Genomic DNA, 27657 nt, shown 5'->3' with positions numbered 1-27657 from the left:
CATAATAATTGTACATAATTCTAGGGTACAACATGATGTTTTAATACATGTATAGATTGTGCAATGATCAAATCAGAGTATTAGCATATCCAGCATCTTAAACATTTGGCATTTCTTTGTGTTGAGAACATTCAAAACTTTCTAGCCATTTTGAAATACACAATATTGTTAACTTCAGTCATCCTACTATGCAGTAGAACACCAGAACTTATTCTTTCTACCTAACTGTAGATTTTTGCCCATTGATCAACCCTTTAAATAAGAAGTATTATTAAAACACACAATGTGGGCTCCTTCAACTAAGCACTGATTTCTTCTTTATATATTCTGTTCCTTTCTAAGCACTTATTTTTCTTTTTAGCTCAAATTCACAGGCCCAGTCTCCAAAGTAGCCTGTGGAAAGCCTCCTATCTTCACATCCTTCTGTCCAACCTGATCAAAATCTTTTTATGTTTCTATCTAGATCTAGTTTACATCATATCAATAATGCTAGGGAGAAGCAGTTTGTAATTGGTTAATGAGTGATGGGATGGGCTGAGAAGAGTAGTCCAGGGTGTGGGAGGGAGCAACTTTGGCTAGCCATACATATTGAAAATAAAAGCCAGAAGGGTGAGCAGTTATTAGTAACTTGGAAAAACTGGGAGGATTTGACAGTAAGTGTTAAGAAGAGATTCAGACCAAACGGGGACATGGGTTACAGAAGAAAAAAAAAAAAGAGTATGTTATTGAAAAAAAACAAAGTCTAAATTTCAAAGTGTTGAAGGTAGAAGGCTATCAGGGAACACTGCAATTCAATATTCCATGTGTAATCAAAGTTCAAATGTGTGATTGCCAAAGTGGAATGGAGGTGGTTTTCTCTGTAATTCCTCATGAAGGAATTTACTGTGTATATTTGTATGTTATAGGTAAAATCCTCATTTCTCAGTGAAACAAAGTGGATCCTGTCATTAGAAACTTAGTGAGGGCAGTAGGGCCAGAGAAAATTTCTCTCCTGTGGTAATAAGCTGTACAGGTCAGTTCTGCCAGCTGTAACAGCTAAATGCACTCTGCAGTTTCCTCAAGATACCCTGCTGATTGATGCATATTGCAATCTCTCAATCCATATGTTGGTCCAGGGTCTGACAGTATACCTTAAGAACGTGAGCTGATGCTTTTAGCTGGGAATGTGTTTTAGGTCACAGAGATTCCTTGGATTACCTCTAGTGCAGTAGACCTGGATCTTCAAAAACCTTACGTTTTTATGTTTTACCAGCTTCTTTTAAAATGCTGAAGAGTACACAAGTATTGATATCAAATACAAGTATTGATATATAAATAATGGAAATTTTAAACTGACTTTTAGATAATGATTATGATTTTTATGTTAATTCTATTTTTCTAATATTCTTTGTGGTATGTGGTACTTCACTAAAATTGTGTTTCTTTCTGCCTATGAAAAACATTGAAGGATGATCAGTGCCTCCTCAGAATAAATGACTATCTGTTTGATAATATGGAGAATTAAGAGTAGCCACTTAAAGTTGCAGTTAAATATTGGGAATTGTGGTGAAAAATGCAATCATACAGAAATTCTAAGATATTCTAATAACATATACCAGAACTAATAATATATTTTATTAATGTTTTATAAGCATTAATAAAAATTCTTAAATAATTAAATAAATGTCAGTATTCAGTTACTTCTGGAGAATAAAAAAAAGAATTAAAGCCTGCCACTGAAGTAAGTGTAGACCACATAATCAGAACTACTGCTGAAGTGTAAAATGTTACAATGAGTCAGACCAATAAAAGAACAATATTACTTTATGAAATATACATAATTCCCATAGTTAACCTAAAATAACTTAATACCTAAATTAACCAACCTAGGTTCATGGAAAGCTCCCTGTAAGATATAGCTCTACGGCAGCTTTGTTATACTTTGTTATACAAATATGTATTGATGAGTTCACCACATTCATTTTTTTTTTTTTGAGACGGAGTCTCACTTTGTTGCCTAGGCTGCAGTGCAGTGGTGCGATCTAGGCTCACTGCAAGCTCTGCTTCCTGGATTCATGCCATTATCCTGCCTCAGCCTCCCCAGTAGCTGTGACTACAGGTGCCCGCCACCACGCCCGGCTGATTTTTTTGTATGTTTAGTAGAGACGGAGTTTCACTGTGTTACCCAGGGTGGTCTCAATCTCCCGACCTCGTGATCCGCCCGCCTTGGCCTCCCAAAGTGCTGGGATTACAGGAGTGAGCCATCGCTCCCGGCCTCACCACAGTCATTTTCATTTAAAAGTAAGTAGAATTGTTTAAGTAATCTTTTGTAAGAAATACTGGATCTCACCTCTGAAGCCTAGGATATTTTAAAGTGGACAATTAGGTTTAGGCATTTTGAATTATGAATTTTTTTATACACAGAGTACAGTTTACTGTGTTATTTTTGATCTAAAACAGAACTTTACTCAATATTATAAGAGCAAATGAAATGCTACATGAATTCACTAATTTTCCTAATCTAAGAATTTATCGAAAATGTATTACCTAATAGAGCAATACAAAAATTCATTTATATCAAGATGCTGTAATTTCACAGAGGAATTAAAAATTAAATTGTTTAATCTTTCATTTTCTTGTGGTGTATATTCTTATTGGTTTATACTTTGTTATGTGTATACTAGAGCAAACAAATATAACCCAAGTGTCTGTCATTTTTTCAATAGGACAAATGTATTTATTTAGCTCTTATATTTACTTATATTTCTTAAATAATGATAAGATATTTGTAAAAATAAAACAAAAAGATAAGCAATCATTTATTAAGAGTATATTAAAAATATAAAATACATTCCAATGATTAAAATCAAATGAGTATTGAATATGATGGAACATTTTAAGACTTCATAATTCACAAAGACCAATTATCTTCTATAAACAAGATGATTATGTTCATATATGAAAAATACTCATGAAACATATGTTGAAAATATTTATATATTTCCAAATATAAAGAAGAATGATGATGTCTCAGATCAGCAGCATAAGCATGACCTCAGAAACTGTTGTAAATAAAAATTCTAGGCTCTAACCTAACTCTACTAAATTAGAAACTCAAGAAATAGAGTACAGCAAGCTGATGCACTCTAAAATATAACAACTGTTAACACAGAAAAATAAATATATATTACTACAGTTGTACAACTAAGGTAATTCAGAGGACAAAATCAACTGGACCTAAACAAGTTGATATTACTAGGAACCTTACTCCTAAAATAACATACATTGTCCAGAACTGAACCAGAATTAAAGTAATTAATACAGAGATTTTACTCTAGCAATCAAATCAGTTTCAGTGTTCCATAAAGGTCTGTTTAGACTCCTTTACTACCTCCAGCTTTCAGAATGCTTCTACTTCCAACAACCAGCCCCTATGTCTTTCTCTAAAGGAGCACTCAGGCTGCAAGGACTTGCCGGCCTCACCCTAGTTGAAGATTTTTGGGAATTTAGAGCACCTGATCTTACCTAGGTCTGGCTAAAGCAGTAACTGAGTGCTGTGCCATGTAAATACTTCAGCTGCTGCCTTTCCTATGAATTTTCTAAAAGGTGGCCCACATTATTTCCACATCTTCTCTGCAGGATCGAGTCAAACTTACCTTCCAGGAGACTTTGCTTGATGCACCACCCTTCTATGTCCTTTCCTTCCCAGTCCTGCTTCTCTATTCTACTATTAGTTATCCTAGAAGTAATTCCTACTCTTTCCCTATCACATGAACCTTCATCTCAGTATCCACTCCTGACTAGTCCAACTGTAAACAGCCTATATTCTTACCTGCATAAACCAATAACATGAGATTTTTGTATCAAAGTGGTTGGAGATATCCTCACATCATTTGATCTTTTGCTGTGAAACTGTATTTCCACCACCCTATCAGGTTCTAACTGAGGTCCAAGAGGAGTTGTTAGGCAAGTGGCGGGTAGCTGGAAAAACACTCAAGGAATCACAGATAGTTTCGACATGACTTTACTTTCTCTATGGACGTGAGCGAGAGCCATATGTACAGCTTAGGCAGGGTAATTGTAGTTTCTACAAACAATAGTGGCTCTGAACTAAGCATGAGCTCATATGGGTGATCACCTAATTTACATCATGTGGTGTGGTTACATAATGTGCCCACATGTTGTGGTTACATAATGTGCAGAGTTGTGTGCCTGTACTCCAAACCCACTGAGTCATGCTGGACCACATGCCTGCTGTGGCCTATTCCTGCCCACAGTACTTCAATTTTTCTTACACTCTAACCACTAGGCCAAGGGAGACACAGGCCTTGGACACGCAAGTCTGACATAGAGGCCTGATACATAGGTTTTGGGCACACAGGCCCAACACAAGGCTTGACACATAAGCCTGACACATAAGCTCTGGGAACACAGGCCTGATACACAAGCACTGGGAACACAGGTCTGATATACAAGCTCTGGGAACACAGGCCTGATACACAAACTTCACACACAGTCCCCAGACACACAGGTCAGACATATGTCGGCAACCACCCCATGGTGGCTTTACCCCAATGTCACTTTATATATTAAGCCAGGTTTCTTGTTTCCCTACCTTTAGGGGTGTTGGGGCAGGCAACAAAAGCTTACTGTTTGTCCCCATATCTGGTCGAAGGAGGTCATCCTTCCTCCCATAGGTCTTGCCACATGTCCTGGCCCCATATGGGCCAGTGACTAACCACTTTTGTAACTTCTAAGTAGTTAACCACAAGGTTAAGCCTCGATAAACTGCCCAGCTATTGGTGCAGATTAATATAGGTGTCACCTCCTTCGTGATCACTATTCATATGGCTCTGAATTCAGCCCATTGGCTACTTCATCCACACCCGGCTTCAAACCATTTGGTAATTATACTAAGTTGGACTGCAGCAGTGGTCCAGGCAGCAGTAGCACCATGGCTGGACCCATCTGTGTACCTTGCCCCATGGAGAATGGGGGGACACTCTTCCTTAAATGGTGAAAGCTCAGGGTCTAGGGGTGCCTCAGGTCCCATGGCCTTAGGCCCCATGGCCTTAAATTGCATTAGGACTACAGGTCCCAAGACCTCTTGCAGCTCTGTTGCTAAAGGATTTGCATTCAGAGTACTTCACTGCTCTAAGTAGGTTCCCTATGTTGCCCAAGTTGATGTCTATGGTGCCCTAGTCCACAGGGTCATTATCTATGAACGCCCCCATCCTGCTAATGGGTAAGTCATATGAATGACCACTGTAGCCCATTCTGCCATGCTCTCATGAGTCTGAAGGGCAGCATATGCAGTTACTAACTGCTTTCCCAGTCCACGGGGTCGTTATCCATGAATGCACCCATCCAGTATCGGGTAAATCATCCGCATGATGACTGTAGCCCATCATGCCATGCTCTCATGAGCCTGAAAGGCAGCATATGCAGTTACTAACTTCTTTCCCAGTCCAGGGGTTCGTTATCCATGAATGCACCCATCCCTGTATCGGGTAAGTCATCCGCATGGTGACTGTAACCCATCATGCCATGCTCTCATGAGCCTGAAAGGCAGCATATGCAGTTACCAACTGTTTATCTTTTAATGAATACCAGAGCTCAGCTCCCTTCCATAGCTGGGACCAAAAGCCTACCTGTGTTCTTAAGCCCTCTGTGTGCTGCCACATGTCCCAGCTGAAACCATCTGTGGTCGCATGCACATCCAGCTCAAATGGGTGCCCCTGGTCAACTACCTGTAGGGCTTGTGCCTGCTGAATAGACCATCTGGCTTCCAGGAAGGCAGTCTCAGCCACACTATCTTAATTCTAGGCCAGGGGAACATTGCCACTTCTAAATCTGAAAGAGAATCAGAGGTTAAGATAACATCATTAACAAGACCATAACATGGTGGGGCTATGCACATAGCCTTGTGACAACACTGTAAAAGTCCACTGTTGCCCTCCCGTGAAGACAAACTGTTCCTTGCTCTGTAGGGAAAAAAAAAAAAAATGTGTTAGCCAAGTCCACCACATAGTGGTACCATCCCAATTCTGTCATCAAGACGTCCCTCAAGTCCGTGATAGACGGCACAGCTGCCAAGTCGTGTAAAATGTCCACTCCCAGAATGCATCTGTGCTGGTGTCTACCAGTGCCAGCACTTGCTATACAATGGTGATGAACCAGTGGATTGCTAACTCCACATGTGCCCTCTGGTTGTCCAGTGTTCCTCCAAGCTGGGCACCTTGACCAGTTCCCTTATCAAACAGAAAAGGCTTTACAACCCCGCCTGGCTGCAGCATTTAGTCTTTGAGCTGGAGTACCCAGGAGGGACTGGGTCATGCAGCAATGTTCTTCTCCCCCTTGGGCTTTTTCTGGAATTGTTGCTCCAGAGGCAACAATTTCCACAAAGTTAAGAATACTTCATTGGCCTGGTTATTGATTTTCTGTTAGTCAGTCACAGCCAAAATCAAATCTATTCACGTCTGTGAGCATGTCACTCACTGGGGCACCATTTTCTCCCATGGGGGCCTCCCTGTGGCTGGGGCATCTTCTCCCTTTTTATGGCACAGATCTCTTGTTCCCGCCAATGGCTTCCTTAGTATCAGACTGAGTGGAGGTCTCCAGCAGAGACAATGGACCCAGGCCTGCATTCACAGCAACCTCTATTATTATTATTATTTTTTCCAAGATCTGTAGCCTGGCCTCCAGGTGCCGCATCTACACTTGGAGGTCTCCATTCATGGCAGCTTCTAACTGTTTTTCTGAGCTGTGTAGCTGGGCTTCCAGGAACCCCTCGTGTGCCTGGAGGACCCTTACCTCTGCTGCATCCCTTAGGGACTGGGCGTGTATTTCTCGTAGGGCAGTCAAAAATCCCCACCTTACTCCACTGGCAAAAACTCGCTTCTACTCAGTGCTCTGTGCTTCCAGCTGCTTCAGCGCCTTCTCCATGCTCATGCGGGATCCATCTACTGCCGCCCAGGTTTCCACCAGAACCCATCCTTGCAGCACAGCTGCCACTGGGGTGCCACAACCCATGTCGTGGCCACATGGTTAATCCAGAATCAGTGGGGACTGAAGGCTCACCCAGCTTGGGATCCTGCCAGCTACGCCAAATGCCACGCCAAGTGTCAGGTTCCAGCTCAAGCTGAGGACTGAGGGGAGTGGGTGGATGAGTGGTGGGCAGCTGAAAGAACACTCGAGGAATCGTAAGGAGTTTTGACACGGGTCTTCACACTTTTCCTGGACTTACATGCAGAGAAAAAAGTGAGTTAAAAAAAGAGTGGGGGGCGGGGGGGGGGGGGGGGGGAAGAGTAAAGCCATGTCAAAACTCCCTAGGATTCCTTGAGTGTTTTTCAGTTGCGCCTGCTCATCCACCTACTCCCCTCAGTCCTCAGCTTGGGCTGGATCCTGACGGTGACACATCATTTTTGCATTTTTATGTGACACTGTCCTGTAAGTAGGTGTTACTTTTTAGAACAGTTGTACTTATACAATAAACTCAGAGTATCTGTATGTCCCATACCCAGTTTCACGTTGTCATTAACATTATACATCAGTATAATGCATTTGTAACATTTAATAAAACAATATTGATCCATTATTATTATTTACTAAGGAGGAATCTATTTTTGGTTAGATTCTACTCACCCTTCAAGACTCAACCCATGCCCAATCTGGTTTATAATTTTTTCCTCACTCATTTATTAAAAATTCAACAAATTTTAAAGCAGTTAATATATACACCAAGAATTATTCTCATTGTTGAAAATAAGGCAGTAAGACATAGATACCAAAATCATAAAAATTAAATTTTAATAGAGAGGGTCAAGTCACAAAGAAGTAAATAAATGTATATAAATATAATTTTACAGAGTAACAAAAACTACAAAGATCTAAAAATAGTAAAATATAAAGGTCATTAGAAAACTGATAAACTTTGGAGAGGATGGTCTATACAATAGTTCTGTGCAGCATCATTAGAACTGACATCTTAATGTTTAGAGTTAAAGGACCAATTGGCTATACAAAGATTTGAGAAATGGAAAGCCCAGGCAGAGGAAACAGCAATTCCTAAGAGCATAAGGTATATTTGATGTACGTGAAAACAGAAAGAAACTCAAAGTGTCTAGAGGGTAAGAGGGAGAATAGTGTTAGATAAGGAGGGAACTTAGGCAGAAGCAATCTCATAAAGCTGTCAGGAGAGAGAAAACAGTGTTGAAACCGTTTTAAGCCCAAAGAGAAACAATTAGGTACTAATTATTAGGGGATGTAATTCAGGGCATGAAATAAGGTGATTAACTTTTAAAAATAACATTCTGAAGAATAACGTGGGTCATGCAGGAACGGCAGGAAGGTAGAGAGAAGAGATGACTGCCTGATGCTTTTCAACTACCTTTAGCCCCTGTTTCTATTTTATAGACTTATTATTTTATTTCTTCTTAGAATGAGAGCTGTTTATGACAGGGGCCAAGTCTAATAATTTTTGTTCTCCAACTAATAGGCATAGTGTTTGATACATAGCAAATACTAATTGCTGAAAGAAGAAATTAATGATTTCTAAAACCTAAAAGCTAGTTAATACTAAGTTCAACTGTTTTTATTTTTAAATGCAGAATACTCAGCAAATCAAATTTCTCATAATTTCCATTTAAATCATCAACTACTTTATAAACAATCATGTTCATCAAATCTGTTATGTAATTTAATATTATGTTAAATTTTCTCTCAAGCCAATTTTTCCCTAATGAGTTGGAACAAAATTTAATTATTTAAGCATTTTCTGATTGGTTTTATTTCTAAACTGTTATATTATTGGCAGATTTTCTTGAATTTCTGCTAATTTATCTCATTCTTTTTAATATGTACATCTCAGAAGGAAACTAACAAATTTACAGAATGGAAAAGTGTGCATATTTTATTATGATATAGTTTTTGTGTATTGACAGATTGTAATAAGTTAAATTTTAAAATGCTACAAAATGGTATATGGCACTAATGTTTAATAAGTGATATAACTACATCAAGAAGGTGCCAGTGCTTGTCATGGATATAAAATAATAGAATAAGGCTATATTTTGGCAGTTTACAGATAATTGCCAGCTGAATTTTATTTTATGTAATGAACTATCTCAGGGCATGTATAATCTAAAGGGAAGTAGGGATTGAAGGGGAAACATTTTGAAATAAATAATATTAAACTTCATTCTGGTAATGATTGTTGCTAGAATAATCACTATCACAGAACAAAAGGGCAGTAGTTTAGTAACAAGAAAAGTCTACTTCATAGTTAACAATACAATATCAGTGTCTTTTTGGCAGGCTGCCTTTATCCACATGATGATCCAGGATCCCAGCTCCTTTCATTGTGTAGTCCAGCTTCCCTTAAGGCCTTGTCAATCTCTTCATCTATCCAGAAGAGAAGAGAAAATTTGGAGAAAGTGCAATAGATACTTAAAATCTGGTTCCACAAATACAATATTTCACTTTTCCTCAAAGGAAAGTTACTTCCATAGCTAACCTCCATACCAGGAGACTGGAGAATTTGATCCTGAAACTGGGTATTTTACTTTTGAGTGACAGTTCTATACTATAGAATATCAGCCACTGTGCTCACATGGAAACTTTCACTATTTCTAACTATAATCAAAGCTTTCTTTTTATGATATTTAGAATCAACAAACTATCATTTGTCTGAACATGTGGATGTATTTTTTTTGTATTCATCTCTTATTATGGATTATCCTTCTCCTGCCAGACCTTTCTTGAAAGGAGACATACTATTTTGGTTTAAACATTCATTTTATTAAAGAGAAGACTGAAATCTAGAGAAATTAAGTGGCTGCCCAAGGCGACATATTTAGTTAATAACAAACTCATAATTAAAATCCTCTTTTGGGCTGGGAGCGGTCGCTCACACCTGTTAATCCCAGCACTTTGGGAGGCCATGCCTGGCAGATCACTTGAGGCCAGGAATTCAAGACCAGCCTGGGCAACATGACAAATACCCATCTCTAGTTTGCAATCCTAGCTACTCTGGTGGCTGAAGCATAACTATCACCAGAGAGGCGGAGGTTGCAGTGAGCTGGGATCACTGCCACTGCACTCCAGATTGGATGACAGTGAGACTCTGTCTCAAAAGAAACAGAAACAAAACCGATTTTTGTTGTTTTCTCAGTACTTCACGAATCCTAATAATTAATTTCAGCAGAGTAGTAAATAGCTAATACATTGATTTTCAAGTACTTAGCAACAGGTGTCCCATATTAGAGAATAATACTTATTATAATAATAAAACTATTGCTTTATTGGTCAGTTTCCATACATTTTGGAAAAAACTACTTCATTCGTTTAGTATTTCTGGGGCAACTGCATGTTACTGCAGGCCCTACAGAGTTTGGACTCTAAAGGACTAGCTTACTCTAAAATATATATTATTTGAATTATGCTTACTAAGACTATGTGAAGGAATGTACAAAAAGGGGTTAGTTTTTTGTTTGACTCCTTGGGAAACAACCTAGGAGATGGATGTTAGTATGCAGGCAGTTTATTAGAGAGTGTTCTAAGTATAAATACTTGTGGAAGGGATCAGAGGAAGCAGGACTCAGTATGGGCTGCAGCCCACCCATACGTGGGCCTCAGCTGTGCTTATTGGTAGCTCTGATGCTGGGATGATACTTCAAAGCTGTCTCAAGTTGTAGTAAGAAGGTTGGGCTTTTATATCTCAATATTAATCACTCACTGGAAGAAAGCCATCTCATGAAGAAATTATCACCTTGGGCAAAGTGTCTTTCTTCATCTATATTTGAAGGAGAGGCTAGCAGCTGAGAGCTGTCCTTGTAGAAACTGGGTGTACCACTCCTGAATTTCAATCTGGGTGTTACCTCATGTTGTCCACTACAGAAGTTTATGTAGCAGAGCTTCCTGGAGAAAAAAAGGGTAGAAGAGCCCAGATGGCTTTGTCTAAATCTTAAAATTGTTGACACATTTTTATTCCAGAGACTAAACTAAAAACAATATTTATTTTGGATCGATTTCAGAAGAAATATTCATCTTTTACAAAGTCAATCTTACGTTTATAACTATTCATTTGCTTATGTATGTATTTGCAATTTCATTCTATCAAGGGTAAGAGGAATGAATAGTTTATCTTACTCTTAATTTTTACCTAGTTTACATTTTTGGCCTACTGTGTTGTTTCAGAAATTAAAAACTATAGTAGAATATTTGCCCCTAACAGACAGATGCTACAGAAGTTTATTATTCATCTATACAACTTAGACATGAGTCACTAAAGGAAAATAATGCAAAATGCCTTGCACTGTATAATTCAACAAAAAATGTATTTTCTTTCTTTAGTGGTTGGAACTACTTTACTGGTCATTATAGTCTGTTCTAGGTTTTCTAAAATATTCAAATATTATTTTGTGTATAGTAAATTCAATTGCTTTAGAAATTTACCAATGTATCATTGCTATTGCAACTGTGTGTGCAAGAAAAGACATTGCACAATAAATCTAATATTCATTATTGCCTTTTAAATTCTTTTAAATTCTTGTTTATATTTGGCATAACACAGGAGGTATAAATGTATTTTATCTAAATCTGAATAATGTAATGTAACAAGTAATTACAATTACACCAATAACTCTATGTGGTGTTTTTATTCATTGTTGATTTATCTAATATTTAATATAAAATTTTAGTTTTCTATTTTTACTAAACTATTTTTTCTAAGTCATATAAAATAAACAGTTTGAATTAACTTTAGGTATATGGCTTGTCCATTAAAACATGTTGGAAAAAAAGAAGCATTTCATGAAAAGAATGATAGCACTACTGATATTAGAGGAGGCAGTATATATATTATATATCTTGTGTGTGTGTGTTTGTATAGATATATTCTGCTTGATATTCAATCTGTTTTAAAGGGCACAACAGACGTATTTTCAGATTTCGGGGGAATGGTTGGATTTTATTATACCAAATATGAACATCTACTGAATTGAAATGTGAGAAAAAATTATTGTTTCTGAAATGTGAAGAATGGACTAAAGAAGGAGAGAGGAAAACACTATCAGTACAGTTAGCAAGATATTACAGCAATGTAAATATGATGATGGAACAAGATAAGTGGAATTGGGGATGAAATATGCAGCCCTAACAGCCATTTGGGAGGCAAGATTAAAAAGTGAAGTGGAGAAAGAAAAAGTCAACGTACTTTACTTATTTGTACCTGAAATCATGCAAGAGATGCATTATGCTAGTGGTTTATATTCTTGACTCTCCACTACAATGCTAAAAAACGAAAAGATCACTCAACACTTATGCCAAAAAATAAAATAATAATAATTCTAGGTCCTGCTTTATTTGCCTTTAGCTTGTGTTCATAGGTCAGTACACAAGTTAATTTCAATATACCACTTAAACATAGCCAAAAATGTTAAGCTTCCTGACTCACAACATCGTGAAGAGCCTCAAAGAAATGACGTCTGTGGGCCGGGGGCGGTGGCTCACGCCTGTAATCCCAGCACTTTGGGAGGTCGAGGTGGGCGGATCACAAGGTGAAGAGATCGAGACCATCCTGGCTAACAGGGTGAAACCTCATCTCTACTAAAAATACAAAAAAGCCGGGCGTGGTGGCGGGGGCCTGTAATCCCAGCTACTTGGGAGGCTGAGGCAGGAGAATGGCGTGAACCCAGAAGGCGGAGCTTGCAGTGAGCCGAGATCGCGCCATTGTACTCCAGTCTGGGTGACACAGCGAGACTCCTCTCAAAAAATAAAATGAAAAGTAAAAATAAAAAAAAAAAAAAAAGAAATGACGTCTGTGAATTATATATTAGTCGATTATAAAAATATAAATAGTTGTCTTTCTCAGGAGAGTAGAAAAAGTGTTAAAATAAATGAAAAATTGAATTGTATTCCGAAAGCTACCATGGAATAGAGGCTCTGACAGTTTTGAAGAATTAAATTATAATCTTCCTCACAAACAAAATGTTCCTCATTGTATTCTCTCTGTTTTTCTTCTTCTAACATATGCTAATTTCTCGTGAAGCTTTCTTCTGTGAAAAATGATCCAGTTGATCAGCGTTTTTGTTACAAGCATATGGTATAAAAATTAGTGATGAGCAAGGAAATATAAATTTGGATAAAATGCTTGAAATATACCCATGGAATACATATTACTAATTATATAAAATATTTACTGCAGCAGAAATGTGCCCACACTATTGATGCATAAAATTGGTATATTTGTATTTACCTTGAAAACTAGGTATATGTCTACTTATGTAAATGAAACTTAAAGTGAACTCAAAATTGATTTAAAAAGTAAAATTAATTCATGGTTGAGTCATCTATATCATATATCATTTATTCTTTTAAAACCTAGTTAGATTCTGTGTATTTAACATATATGTCAGCATAATGTAGAAAATAATTTATAAAAAAAGAAAATAGTGTATACCAAAGTTGGATAGTTGGGATTAGGCATTTATTTGTTTTATTTATAATATAAAATATAATGTAGAAAAATATCTAAAATAAATTCCTTTCACACTGACAGATACTATACCAGAAGCCTTGGTTTCGTAGTTACACTTAAGTTCACCACAGTCTTAAAGTTAGCAGAGCTGATCAGTACTTCCTAGTATGATTTTCTATGTATGTTTCATTTTAAAAGCCATAGATTTGTAGCTGAAAGAAATTCTAAGTGAGATTTTAAATTATTTTTAAACTCTGCCTTTGGAAAATTGTAAGACAAATAAAAGGCCTTTGTTTGATTGAAAGGCTCATAAGATAATACATTCAGAATGTGATAATTAGGAAAAAGTAGGCAACTAGCTACCTTGTGTGTGGGACAGGGAAACAAATAGTAGGTACATTTGGTTCTCTTCATCCACAGGATCCATATCTGTAGACTAAAACAATTACGGATAACTGAATGACTACTTGGTAAATAATGAAATGAAAGCAGAAATAAAGATGTTCTTTGAAACCAGTGAGAACAAAGATACAACGTACCAGCTTCTCTGGGACACATTTAAAGCAGTCTCTAGAGGGAAATTTATAGCACTAAATCCCCACAAGAGAAAGCAGGAAAGATCTAAAATCGACACCCTAACCTCAAAATTAAAAGAACTAGAGAAGCAAGAGCAAACAAATTCAAAAGCTCGCAGAAGACAACAAATAACTAAGATCAGAGCAGAACTGAAGGAGATAGAGACATGAAAAATAGTTCAAAAAAATCAATGAATCCAGGAGCTGGTTTTCTGGGGGGGGGGGGGGGGGGGGAAAGAAAAATCAACAAAATAGGTAAACTGATAACCAGAAGAATAAAGAAGAAAAGAAAAAAGAATCAAATAGATGCAATAAAAAATGATATGGAGGGTATCACCACTGATCCCACAGAAATAAAAGCTACCATCAGAGAATACTATAAACACCTCTATGCAAATAAACTAGAAAATCTAGAAGAAAAGGATAAATTCCTGGACACATACACCCTCCCAAATCTAAACCAGGAAGAAATCAAATCCTTAAATAGACAAATAACAAGATCTGAAATTGAGGCAGTAATTAATAGCCTACCAACCAAAAAATCTCCAGGACCAGAAAAGTTCACAGCTGAATTCTATGAGAGGTACAAAGAGGAGCTGGTACCATTCCTTCTGAAATGATTCCACACAATAGAAAAAGAGGAAATCCTCCCTAACTCAGTTTATGAGGCCAGCATCATCCTGACACCAAAACCTTGCAGAGAGAGAACAAACAAAGAAAATGTCAGGCCAACATCACTGATGAACATCTATGCGAAAATCCTCAAAATATTTCTGGCAAACCAAATCCAGCAGCACACCAAAAAGTTTATCCAATACGAACAAGTTGGCTTTATCCCAGGGATGCAAGTCTGGATCAACACATGCAAATCAATAAACATAATCCATCAAATAAACAGAACCAATGACAAAAACCACATGAATATCTCAATAGATGCAGAAAAGGCCTTTGACAAAATTCAATATCCCTTCATGCTAAAAACTCTCAATAATCTAGGTATTGATGGAACATAGCTCAAAATAATAAGAGATATTTCTGACAAACACACAGCCAATATCATACTGAATGGGCAAAAACTGGAAGCACTTCCTTTGAAAACCAGCACAAGAAAACGATGCCCTCCCTCACCGCTCCTATTCAACATAGTATTGGAAGTTTTGGCCAGGACAATCAGGCAAGGGAAAGAAATAAAGAGTATTTAAATAGGAAAAGAGGAAGTCAAATTGTCCCTGTTTGCAGATGACATTATTGTATATTTAGAAAACCCCATAGTCTCAGCCCCAAATCTCCTTAAGCTGATAAGCAACTTCAACAAAGTCTCAGGATACAAAATCAATGTACAAAAATCATATAATCCAATAACAGACAAACAGAGAGCCAAATCATGAGTAAATTCCCATGCAGAATTGCTACGAAGAGAATAAAATACCTAGGAATACAACTTACTCAGGATGTGAAGAACTCTTCAAGGAGAACTACAAACCACTGCTCAAGGAAATAAGAGAGAACACAAACAAATGGAAAAACATTCCATGTTCATGGATAGGAAGAATCAATATCCTGAAAATGGCCATACTTCCCAAAGTAGCTTATAGATTAAATGCTATCCCCATCAAGTTACCATTGACTTTCTTCAAAGAATAGGAAAATCTACTTTAAACTTCATATGGAACCAGAAAATAGTCTGCATAACCAAGACAATCCTAAGCAAAAAGAACAAAGCTGGAGGCATCATGCTACCTGACTTCAAACTATACTGTACAAAGCTACAGTAACCAGAACAGCATGATATTCATACCAAAACAGATATATAGACTAAATGGAACAGAACAGAGACCTCAGGAATAACACCACACATCTACAACCATCTTATCTTTGGCAAAGCTGACACAAATAAGCAATAGGTAAAGGATTCCCTGTTTAATAAACGGTGTTGGGAAAACTGGCTAGCCATATGCAGAAAACTGAAACTGGATCCATTCCTTACATCTTATACAAAAATTAATTCAAGATGGATTAAAGACTTAAATGTAAGACCTAAAACCATAAAAAATCCCAGAAGAAAACCTAAGCAGTACCATTCAGGATATATGCATGGGCAACGGCTTCATGTCTAAAACACCAAAAGCAATGGCAACAAAAGCCAAAATTGATATATGGGATCTAATTAAACTAAAGAGCATCTGCACAACAAAAGAAACTGTCATCAGAGTAAACAGGCAACCTACAAAATGGGAGAAAATTTTTGCTATCTATATATCTGACAAAGGGCTAATATCCAGAATCTACAAAGAATTTACAAATGTACAAGAGAAAAAAAATCAAAAAGTGGGCAAAAGATATGAGCAGACATTTCTCAAAAGAGGACAATTATGTGGCCAACAAATCTATGAAAAAATGCTCATCATCACTGTTCATTAGAGAAATGCAAATCAAAACCACAATGAGATACCATTAGTTAGAATGGCAATTGTTAACAAGTCAGGAAACAACAAACGCTGGAGAAGATTTGGAGAAATAGGAATGCTTTTATACTGGGAGTGTAAATTAGTTCAACCATTGTGGAACACAGTGTGGAGATTCCTCAAGGATCTAGAACTAGAAATACCATTTGACCCAGCAATCCCATTACTGGGTATATACCCAAAGGACTATAAATCATTCTACTATAAGACACATGCACACGTTATGTTTATTGCAGCACTGTTCACAATAGCAAAGACTTGGAACCAACCCAAATGTCCATCAATGATAGAATGGATAAAAAAATGTGGCACATATACACCATGGAATACTATGCAGTCATAAAAAAGGGTGAGTTTGTGTCCTTTGCAGAGACATGGATAATGCTGGAAGCCATCATTCTCAGCAAACTAACACAGAAACAGAAAACTAAACACCTCATGTTCTCACTCATTAAGTGGAACTTGAACAATGAGAACACATGGACACAGGGAGAGGAACATCTCACACTAGGGCCTGTTTGGGTTTGAGGGGCTAGGGGAGGGATAGTTGATGTCAGGTTGAAGGGTGCAGCAAACTATGATGGCATGTGTATAACTATGTATCAAAACTGCACATTCTGCACATGTACCCCAGAACTTAAAGTATAATATATATGTATATATATAAAAGAAAACAATTAAAAATAACTCAAATTTAAAAACCAACACAGTATAAATACTAACATAGCATTTGTATTGTATTAGGTATGATAAGTAGTAATAGTGTTGATTTAAAGTATATGAGAGAATGTGCATGAGTTATATGCATGCATCATACTATTTTATGTATGTAAGGGCATGAGCATCCATGGATTTTGGTATGCATGAGGATTCCTGGAACCAATCGCCTGTGGATGTCAAAGGACACTATTCTGAAGCAAGGTTAAAATATATATATATGTGTGTGTGTGTGTGTGTGTGTGTGTGTGTAACGTCAACCTAAAATAATCAAAAGAAGCAGAATCTAATTCAAAGAGAGTTTATTCAAGTGAAGTGTGAGAATGGATCAGCTGGAAACACTACTCCAAGAATCAGTGTTTCAAAGTAGAAAAGTTAAAATTTCATTTATGTAGTCAGAAACAAGAGTTTTCAGCAGGGCTACATTATTCATACAAGGTTGGAACATACGTATAGCAATTTGATTTGTTACAGGCAGTGTTTCTTTTTGGGAAGGGTACATTTAACCTATTTAACAGAAGGTGTAATAGTCATATGTTTTCTGTTATCTGGTCTAAGCTAAGTAAAATAACAAAGGGAAAGTTAATCTATAACAAGGGTTACTAACTAAGAAGATGAGAGGTTTTTGTCCTTGACTTCCTTTAATTCCCTCTAGTCTTGTACAGAACAAAACAAATTAGAAAACAACTTAATCTATAATCTGAGAATAGAAATTTTAACTACATGTGACACAGATTGCAGTAACATTTTTCTCAAAGCTTAAAGTGATTATCGTGATTCCAAGTTTTTAAATTTTATTTTTTTCTCAACATATATATATATATACATGTTTAACCAATGTTTGTTACCATGATGAAGCAGAAAAAATATTTAAAAGTATATAATTTATACAACATATTCAATATTTTTATTTTTCTTGAAAAATTGGTAGATTAAATAAAAGAGAAATATTTACTTTTTTGAAATGAAAACAATATTACACTTATTAACTTGAATTTTATTTTTATTTTATTTCAGTTGAACCATGTTTTCATTTAGGGTATACAGCTTTCATTTTCTGAGTGGAATTACATCAATGGAGAAATGTGGATGTAGGAAAATTTGGATCATGGGGGAATGTGCAAGGATAACTAGAAGAAGCTGATTGCATAGTTATACATTTAATTCAATTTGGTAATCTAATTTTGGAAAAAGGGCATATAAACACAAGCATAAAAAATGTTAACCAAACACACACTTTTGTCCTCCAACTTGTTTTAACAAAATCCCAAAGGTGGATGGGGGAGAAATAAAAAGTACTTCTTTTGACATCTAAGTTAGAATAAATGATCCAATATATTTGAGGATTTTAGCCATACATAAGCTAAAATCCAGAGGCAGGTTCTGGATTAAAAGCCAAAAGAATCTTGAAAAATCCATGTTCATTGGTTATAACATATGTATATCAATGTTAATATGTGTGCCAGAAACTAAAAGGAAAATATTATGAGCAGTTCCTTTCTTGGACAAAAAATACTGTCTTTTATCTAACCAACTCACACTTTACTTACCCTGAAGTATCACTAAGTTACAACTCACAGACATGGTCAGGAGAGCAGTTGGCTAAATGTGATGCTCCATTTGTTCAGTGCTGTCCCCTGTCTATTATTCCAGTCATTTACCCAAGTCTTATCTTGCTTGACATTTAAATAGCCTGTTTCAGTGGCTGCTGCTTAATCTCTCATACCCTAGGCTGAAGAACTTGATTCAGCCTTTCATTCACCATATGGTTAAAGCTCCTTATAATGAAGAACCATGTGTTTCTATGGATCTGTAAAACCATTGTGAATGACAGGTTTTTAATAAATATGTACATATATGTGGAATTATATTTCCACCCTCTCTTTCTAGCATTTTAACTTCAGTGGTGAATCTCACAGCTTTTCCTTCTTTTTTAAAATGTGCTTGTTTCAAGAATTTCAACCTGACCCCACCATGATCTCTAACCTTGGTTTTAAATGACTGATTTGTTAAAATAGACCAGGCTTTAATTTTGGTGTACTTTAAGAATACTTCTCAAGCTAATCAAGGTTCTGATCTTGACATTAATTGTCTTTCTCCATCTTGTCTCTTGAATACTGGGGAGAGGCTGTCTAATCTCAAGTAGTCAGTTTCCTATATCCATGGGTTCTATATCCATTGATTCAACGAACAGCAGATAGAAAATGTTTCTACAAAACACATCTATATTGAACATGTGCAGACGTTTTCCCCTTGTCATTATTCCCTAAAAAATACAGCGTAACAACTATTTACATGCCACTTAGAGTGTATAAGATATTATAAGTGATCTAAAAATGATTTAAAGTGTGCAAGAGGATGTCCATAGGGTATATGTAAATATGGCACCATTTTATATCAGGGACTTTAGCATTCCTGGATTTGGGTATCTGCAGAAACTTCTAGAACCCATCCCAGATGGATACTGAGAGATCACTGTATATATGTACCAAGCCCTTGAAAATTATGTAGCTATCAATGATTTTGCAACTTTGAACATGTGTGGGAAAGGGAGAATATGAGTTGCAGAACATAAAAGTAACTGATACAAGATCACTAATAAGAGGCACATTCTGGATTAAAAGATAAAAGAGTCTTGAAAAACCCATACTCATTGGTTCTCTTTTATTATTATATCTTAAGAAATTCAGAACTTGAGTTAAAAGGTAAAAAGACACAATTTAAAACAGGTTAATGTAATTGCCTAAATAAAGTTACCAAATTTAGTGTCATGAATAAACTATTACAAACAACAATCACTAATTTTATTAAGAGTGCAATAAAACATTTGGTACTTTATAAAACAAAACCTTGAGTAATAAATTAGAACCTTATTAGAATAAAGTACATTAAAATGTTAAGGTAATATGCAAAAATCCTTTTATTTTTACTTTGTGCTATAAGTAAAATCATGAGATTTGGAACTTTACTCTTTATTGGAAATAATTAAAATTGATCCAATGAAATACCATTTTCATTCAATGTAAAAACATACAGGTAAAATATAATCAATATAACATCACATTTGTATACCCTTAATGATAAAAGGTATTATCTGGGTGTAATTTCAGTGCTTTAGAATGAAAATTTTAATTTTTGTATGTAGAAAAATAACACATTGCTTTATTTATTTTTTAACATATAGAAAAATGACATAATTAAACTATATAAGAAGTAGGAGGAGAAAGAGGAAGAGAAGGAAGAGGAAGTGGAGGAGAGAAATAAAATAAAATAAAGGTAATTGTTTTTAAATAATAGAGTTCATATATTCTATTTGCTGTAGGCACATACACACATTGCCATGAATGCTAGAATTCAAGTCTCATATATTAACACTTTTTAAATATGATATACTATTATTAACTATAGTCACCATACTCTAAAATAGACCTTCAGACTATATTCATCCTGTCTCACTGAAACCCTGTGTTCTTCGATCAGTCATTCCCAGCTGTCCTTCAGCTCATATCCCCACTTCAACACTTGGAAATTACCTTTCTATTCTCTTATTCTACAAGTTCAACACTCCTAAATTCCACATGTAAGTGAGGTCATGCAGTATTTGTCTTTCAGTGGTTGATATATTTCACTTAGTATAATATCTCCTAGGTTTACCTATGTTGTCACAAATGACAGAATTTCATTCTTCAGTAAGGTTTAATAATATTCCATTGTATGAGTTTGTGTGAGATATATATATATATATATATATATATATATATATATATATATATATGATATGATTTTTTTATATATGTATACACACACACACACACACTCACTAGTTTTTGGTATATATAACCTGGAAAAGACTGGATCTCCAGGCAGAACCCTATTGCAGAGGTGGAGCCCTCACAGAGAACTTCTACTAAGGCAGTGAGGAGGGGAAATGTGGGGTGGGAACCCCCACACAGAATCCCTGCTGGGTCACTGCCTAGTGAGAAAAGGGCTACTGTCCTTCAGACTCTGGAGTGGTAGATCCATTGTGTATGTATATGTATATTTCACAATTTCTTTATCCATTCACCCATCAATGGACACTAATATAGTTTGGATCTCTGTTCCTACTCATGTTCAGTTGTAATCTCCAATGTTGGAGGTAGGACTGGGTAGAAGGTAATTGGACCAAGGGGCAGAGTTCTCATGGAAGGATTAGAGCTATCCCCTTGTGGCTATTCTCATGATAGTGAGTGAGTAAATTTTCATGAGATCTGATTTTTTAAAAGTGTGTAGCACTGCCTGCTCTCTTTCTTCCTCCTGCTCTGGCTATGTGAGATGTTTTGACTCTCATTTGCCTTCATCATGATTGTAAGCTGCTATGATTCCTGTACAGCCTGCAGAACCAGGAGCCAACTAAATCACTTTATAAATAAATTACCAGATCTAAGGCATTTATTTATATCAATGAGAGAATGGAGTAATACAAATAATTGATACTGAGGAGTGAGGTATAGTTCTAAAGATATTGAAAATGTGGAAGCAGCTTTGGAACTGGGTAACAGGCAGAGGTTGGAATAGTTTGGGAGGCTCAAAAAAGACAGGTAAATGAGGGAAAGTTTGTAACTTCTTAGAGATTTCTTAATTTGTTACGACCAAAATTCTGATAGTGATGTGGACAATAAAGTCCAGGTTGAGGAGGTCTCAGATGCAACTGAGGAACTTACTGATAACTGAAACAAAGGTCAATTTTGTTATGCATTAGCAAAGAACCTGGTGCCATTCTGTCCCTGCCCTAGGGATCTGGAAAACTTTGAACTTGAGAGAGATGATTTAAAATATATGACAGAAGAAATTTCTAAGCAGCAAAAAGTTCAAGATGTGGCCAGGCTACTTTTAACAACCTATGTTCATATATATGAGCAAAAAAAATGAAATGAAACTGGAACATATTTAAAAGGGAAGCAGATAAGAGTTTGGAAGATTTGCTTCCTGGCCATATTGTAGGGGGGGAAAAAAAAGACCATTTCCAGGGAAGTAATTCAAGCAGACTGGAGATATTTGCATAAGTAAAGAGGAGCCAAATGTTAATAGTCAAAGTAATGGGAAAAAAGTCCTTGAAGAGACCTTCATGGCAGCCTGTCACACAACAGGTTCAGAGACCTAGGAGGGACGAATGGTTTCCTGAGTCAGGCGAAGGGCTCTGCTATCCCATGTATCCTTGGGACCCTACTTCTTACATCCCAGCTGCTCCAGCTTCAGATGTGGCTAAAAGGGGCCTAGGTATAGCTCAGATGGTAAAAACTGTGATCTTTGACAGCTTTCACATGGTTTTAAGCCTGTAAGTGCACAGAGTACAAAGGCTGAGGCTTAGGAGCCTCTGTCTAGTTTTCAGTGGATGCATGGAAAAGCCTGGATCTCCAGGCAGAACCATACTGCAGGGGTGGAGAGAAATTCTACTAAGGCAGTGATGTGGGGAAATATAGGGTGGGAACCCCCACACAGAATCCCTGGTGGGGCACTGCCTAGTGAGAAAAGGGCCACTGTCCTTCAGTCTCTGGACTGGTAGATCCAATAGCAGCTTGCACCCTGTGCCTGGAAAAGCCAAAGGCACTCAACACCAGCCCTTAAGAACAGCTGTGGGGGTTGAACCCTGGAAAGCCAGAGGAGCAGAGGTGACCAAGGTTTCGGGAGCCCACCACTTGTATAGGTGTGCCCTGGATATGGGACATGGGCTCAAAGATTATTTTGGAGCTTTAAGAGTTAATGACTGCCCTGCTGGGTTTTGGACTTACATGAGGCTTGTAACCCTTTTCTTTTGCCTCATTTCTCCCTTTTGCAATAGGAGTATCTACCAAATGCCTATACCCGTATTGTATATTGGAAGTAACTAATTTGTTTCTAATTTTACAGGTTGATAGGCAAAAGGAACTTGCCTTATCTCAGATGAAATTTTGGGCTTTGAAATTTGAGTTAATGCTGAAATAAGTTAAGACTTCGGGGGATTGTCAGGAAGGTATGATTGGCTTTTGTAATGTGAGAAGGACATGAGTTTTGGGAAGGTCCAGGGTCAGAATTATATCACTTGAATCTGTATATCCACCCAAATTTCATGTTCAGTTGTAATCCCCAGTGTGGAAGTGGGGCATGATAGAAGGTGACTGAGTCAAGGGGGAATAATTCTTATGAATGGTTTGGCCCCATCCTCTTGATGCTGTTCTCATGGTAGTGAGTGAGTGAATGAGTGAGTGAGTGAGTGAGTGAGTTATCATGAGATCTGGTTGTTTGAAAGTATATAGCACCTCCTTCCTCTCTCTCTTCCATCTGCTCTGACCACGTGAGATATTTTGCTTATCCTTTGCCTTCCACCATGATTGCAAGCTTCCTGAGGACTCCTCAGTACCAAAAGCCACTATACTTCCTGTACATCCTGAGGAACCATGAGCCAATTAATCCTCTTTTCTTATAAATATCTATTTTCATACATTTTAGCAATGCAAAAACAGACTAATGAAGACACTTAAATTGATTCCATATGTTGGCTATTGTGAATTATGCAATGAACATGGAGGTATAGGTATTTCTTTGACATAATGATTTCATTTCTTTGGAGACACACACACACACACACACACACACACGCACACACAGAAGTGGGAATACTGGATCAAATGTTAGTTCTATTGTTAATTTTTTGAGGAACCTCCATGCTGCCTTTTTATAATGGCTGTACTAATGTACATTCCAAGCAAAAATGTAAAAGAGTTATCTTTTGCCCACATCCTTACCAACACTGATCTTTTGTTTTTGATTATCACCATTATAGCAGATGCAAAGCAATATCTCATTGTAGTTTTGACTTGCATTACTGATGTTAAACATTTTGTCAAACACCTATTAGCTATTTGTATGTATTATTTGAAAAAAAAAATGTCTATTTAAGTATCTTCCCTATGTTTAAATCTGTTTGTTTCTTGATATTGAGTTGTGTGAACTTCTTATGTGTTTTGAATATTAACCCCTTATATGATGTGTAGTTTGAAAATATTTTCTCCCATTTCTTAGGCTGCTCTTTTTTCTGCTGGTTATTTCCTTCACTGTATAGAAGCTTTTTAGTTTCATATACTCTCATTTAGCTATCTTTGCTTTTGTTCCCTGTGCTTCTTTAATCATATTCAAAAATAGCTGTTGCCTACACCAAGTCAAGAAGTTTTTTTTTTTTTTTCCCTCAATGTTTCTTCTAGTAGTTCTATACTTTGGGGTCTTAGCTTTAAGTCTTTATACATTTTGAGTTGATTTTTGTATGAGGTTAGATAGGGGTTCAATTCAATTCTTCTGTATGCAATTATCCAGTTTTCCCAACACAATTTACTGAAGATACTGTCCTGTATTTATTGTGAGTTTTGGGTACTTTTGTCAAGGATCAATTGACTATAAATGTGTAGGCCTATATCTGGGCTGTCTATGTTAGATTCTTGATCTGTTTTCAGTTATTTTATTAAAAATTATAAGCTAAGCAGCCAATTTAATTATTTTGTATGTGGATACCCAGTTTTCTCAAGAAAATTTATTGTAGAAACTATTTCTTACAGAATAATCATCTTGGTATCCTTATGAAAAACATTAGACAATATATATGAGGTTTTATATCCAGTCTTTACATTCTTGGTACCATCTTGGCTCATTACAGACTCCAACTCATGAATTCAAGTAATTCTCATGCTTCAGCCTCCCAAGTAGCTGGGATTACAGGTGTGTGCCACCACACTCAACTAATTTTTGTATTTTTAATAGAGAGAGGGTTTCACCATATTTGGCAGGCTGGTGTCAAATTCCTGACCTCAGGTGATCGGCCCACCTCAGCTTCCTTAAGTATTTGAATTACAGGCATGAGCCACCCTACCTAGCCTACTGGTCTCTCAATCTATTCTATTGATCTATGTGTCTGTCTTTATACCAGTACCACATAGCTTTGATTACTGTACTTTTATAGTAAGTTTTGAAGTAAGAAATATGGGATTTTCAACTTTCTTCTTCTTTTTCAGAGTTGTTTTGGATATTCAGGATCCTTGATTTAAAACTGTAAATGTCACAAGGACATAGCTATACAAATCTGAGAAATACGTAAATATATCTAAAATATACATTAATTTATGTACATTGCAGTGTTCCTAGAAGTTGAATTTCATTGTTTATTATTGTTTTCTTTCAAAATTATTGTTTTATAATGTAATATATTACATTTAATAGGGCTAAAATATGAATATATTTTTTACAGTTTATTTGTAATTTATAAAGTAATTCATCAGTAGATGACCAGAATAACACACTTCTCTGATAAAATAGATCCCACACCTACCTGCACATGCAATGCTCTTAAGAGCTTTAGAACTAATAACCTGGGTCCTATCTCTAGGGCTTCTACTATAGTAAGTAGAGTAGACTCAGTGGTGAGTGTTGGAAATATGAGCTCTCTATCTATTCCTTAATGAATTTGAATCAGAGGTATTTGCAAATCACTAATTGGAATAAATATAATGAAAGACTGATAATTTAAACTTGTTTCTGGTTGCAACAAAGAGAAGTGTGGAGAATGAAGTAAGAAAGTGATAATTTGTGAACTGAATGGTGATCAAGACGAGCAAAACACCTAGTGATTAATTGTTAGAGTGTTTACTGAAGGCCAACATGATGCCTAAACCTTTAAGCCATACAAAAATGTATTGATGTTTACTGTCATCACAACTTTTAACTAAATTGTGTGAACAATTAGTTATATAATTTTCTCATTGTTTTAATGATCAACACTGAATTCTCTCAATGATTAAATAAAATATTTTGCTGCATTATTTTGTCTGCATTTTTGGTATATAATTTTGTGTTTGGCCTGGAACATACTGGTGAATGAAAGAATGAAAGGAGAAAATATAAAAGGAAAAAGAAGAAAAAAGAAGGGGAAATGAAATAAGAAAATGAAAGAAAAGCAAAGGAAAATAAAACAATTAACAGTCAGCATTTATAATCTAGAAATGCTGTAGAAAATTTTAAATTTCTGTCTTTTCTTGAAAATATTGAAACAGGTGACCATATCAAGAACAAGTAGAAGAAAGCAGCTAGTTGGTCCTTCAGTCTGACAAGCACTATTCATGATTCTGTAGATGCTAGCTATTTCTTCCTCACATGTACTTGTTCAATTTCCTCAATATAGTGCATACTTGACCTCAATAGATATTTGTGTTTATAAATTATGATCTCAATAAAATCACAGAGAATATTGTTATTTGTACTGTTTTATAAAACACAAAGGCACAGAAGAAAGAATCCTTTCTTCCGCTTTGACCCAAAGGATCATCTGTTCTTAGGTTTTTTTCTCTGCATCCAGTAAAGAAGTCAAGTCATGCTTCCTTGATTTTTCCTGCTTTTTTTCAGTGTTGATAAAATTTTAAATCTGCCAGTGATATGCTTAAAACAAATTCAGTTAAAAATGCAGTGACAAGACTACAGTAAAAAAACTACATAAACAAAACAAGACTCACTATTATCAGTTGAAAACAAGATTCTGGATAAAGCAATGAAATATGAAAATTGTATGAATTCTTCCAAGCCAGAAGTGATATGATAAATTGTTTTCTGAGCTCTTTTTTCTTTAACTGAGATTTTTTTTTTTTTTTTTTCTGTCACCTAGGCCAGAGTGCAGTGGCATAATCAGGGTTCGATATAACCTCAAACCCCCAGGCTCAAGCAATCCTTTTGCCTCAACCTTTCCAGTAGCTGGGACTACAGTAACACACCACCAAGCCTCGCTAACTTTTACTTTTTTCTTTTGTAGAGATGGGGGTCTCACTGTGTTGACCAGGCTGGTTTTGAACTCTAGGCCTCAAGAGATCCTCCTGCCTCAGCCTCCCATAATGCTAGGATTACAGTCATGAGCCACCACACTCAGCATACTTCACTCTTCTAGAATATAAGGGTTAATTTGACTTTGCAGAGTATAACTTTGACTCCAGAAAGCCAACTATGTCAAATCTGTATTTTAAAAAAATAGAGCAAAGTTTGATATAATCTAAACAAAACAGCTAATTCAAATAGTAGAACATTTCAATACATTTGATGTGCATGGTGAAACTAAAACTTTAACAATTTAGTACCTCTTTAACTAGGACGTCTGAAAATATATTTATGGCAGGTGATTATAAAATTGTGTTATCAACATGCACAAAGCACTTAGTTTTATGAAAGTTGAAAAATTTCTAGTGTCAGCACTATTTATGAATTATTGATCTATGCATGGGCATAAAATAATACAAATAAAAGTGATGAGGGAAAAAGATTGCCAAAGATCCAGTTTGCAAAACTACTACTTAGAATTTGCACTAATTCATGTCTCTTGAAAACTCCTGACACATATCTTTAGTTTTTCTCTTATAAAATAATAACTCCAAAGTACATCCCATGTTAATATTTTTAG

The sequence above is a fragment of the Piliocolobus tephrosceles genome, chromosome 5 (genome assembly GCF_002776525.5).
Source record: "Piliocolobus tephrosceles isolate RC106 chromosome 5, ASM277652v3, whole genome shotgun sequence".
In the NCBI taxonomy this organism is placed as follows: domain Eukaryota; kingdom Metazoa; phylum Chordata; class Mammalia; order Primates; family Cercopithecidae; genus Piliocolobus; species Piliocolobus tephrosceles.
This window is presented reverse-complemented; position numbering follows the sequence as displayed.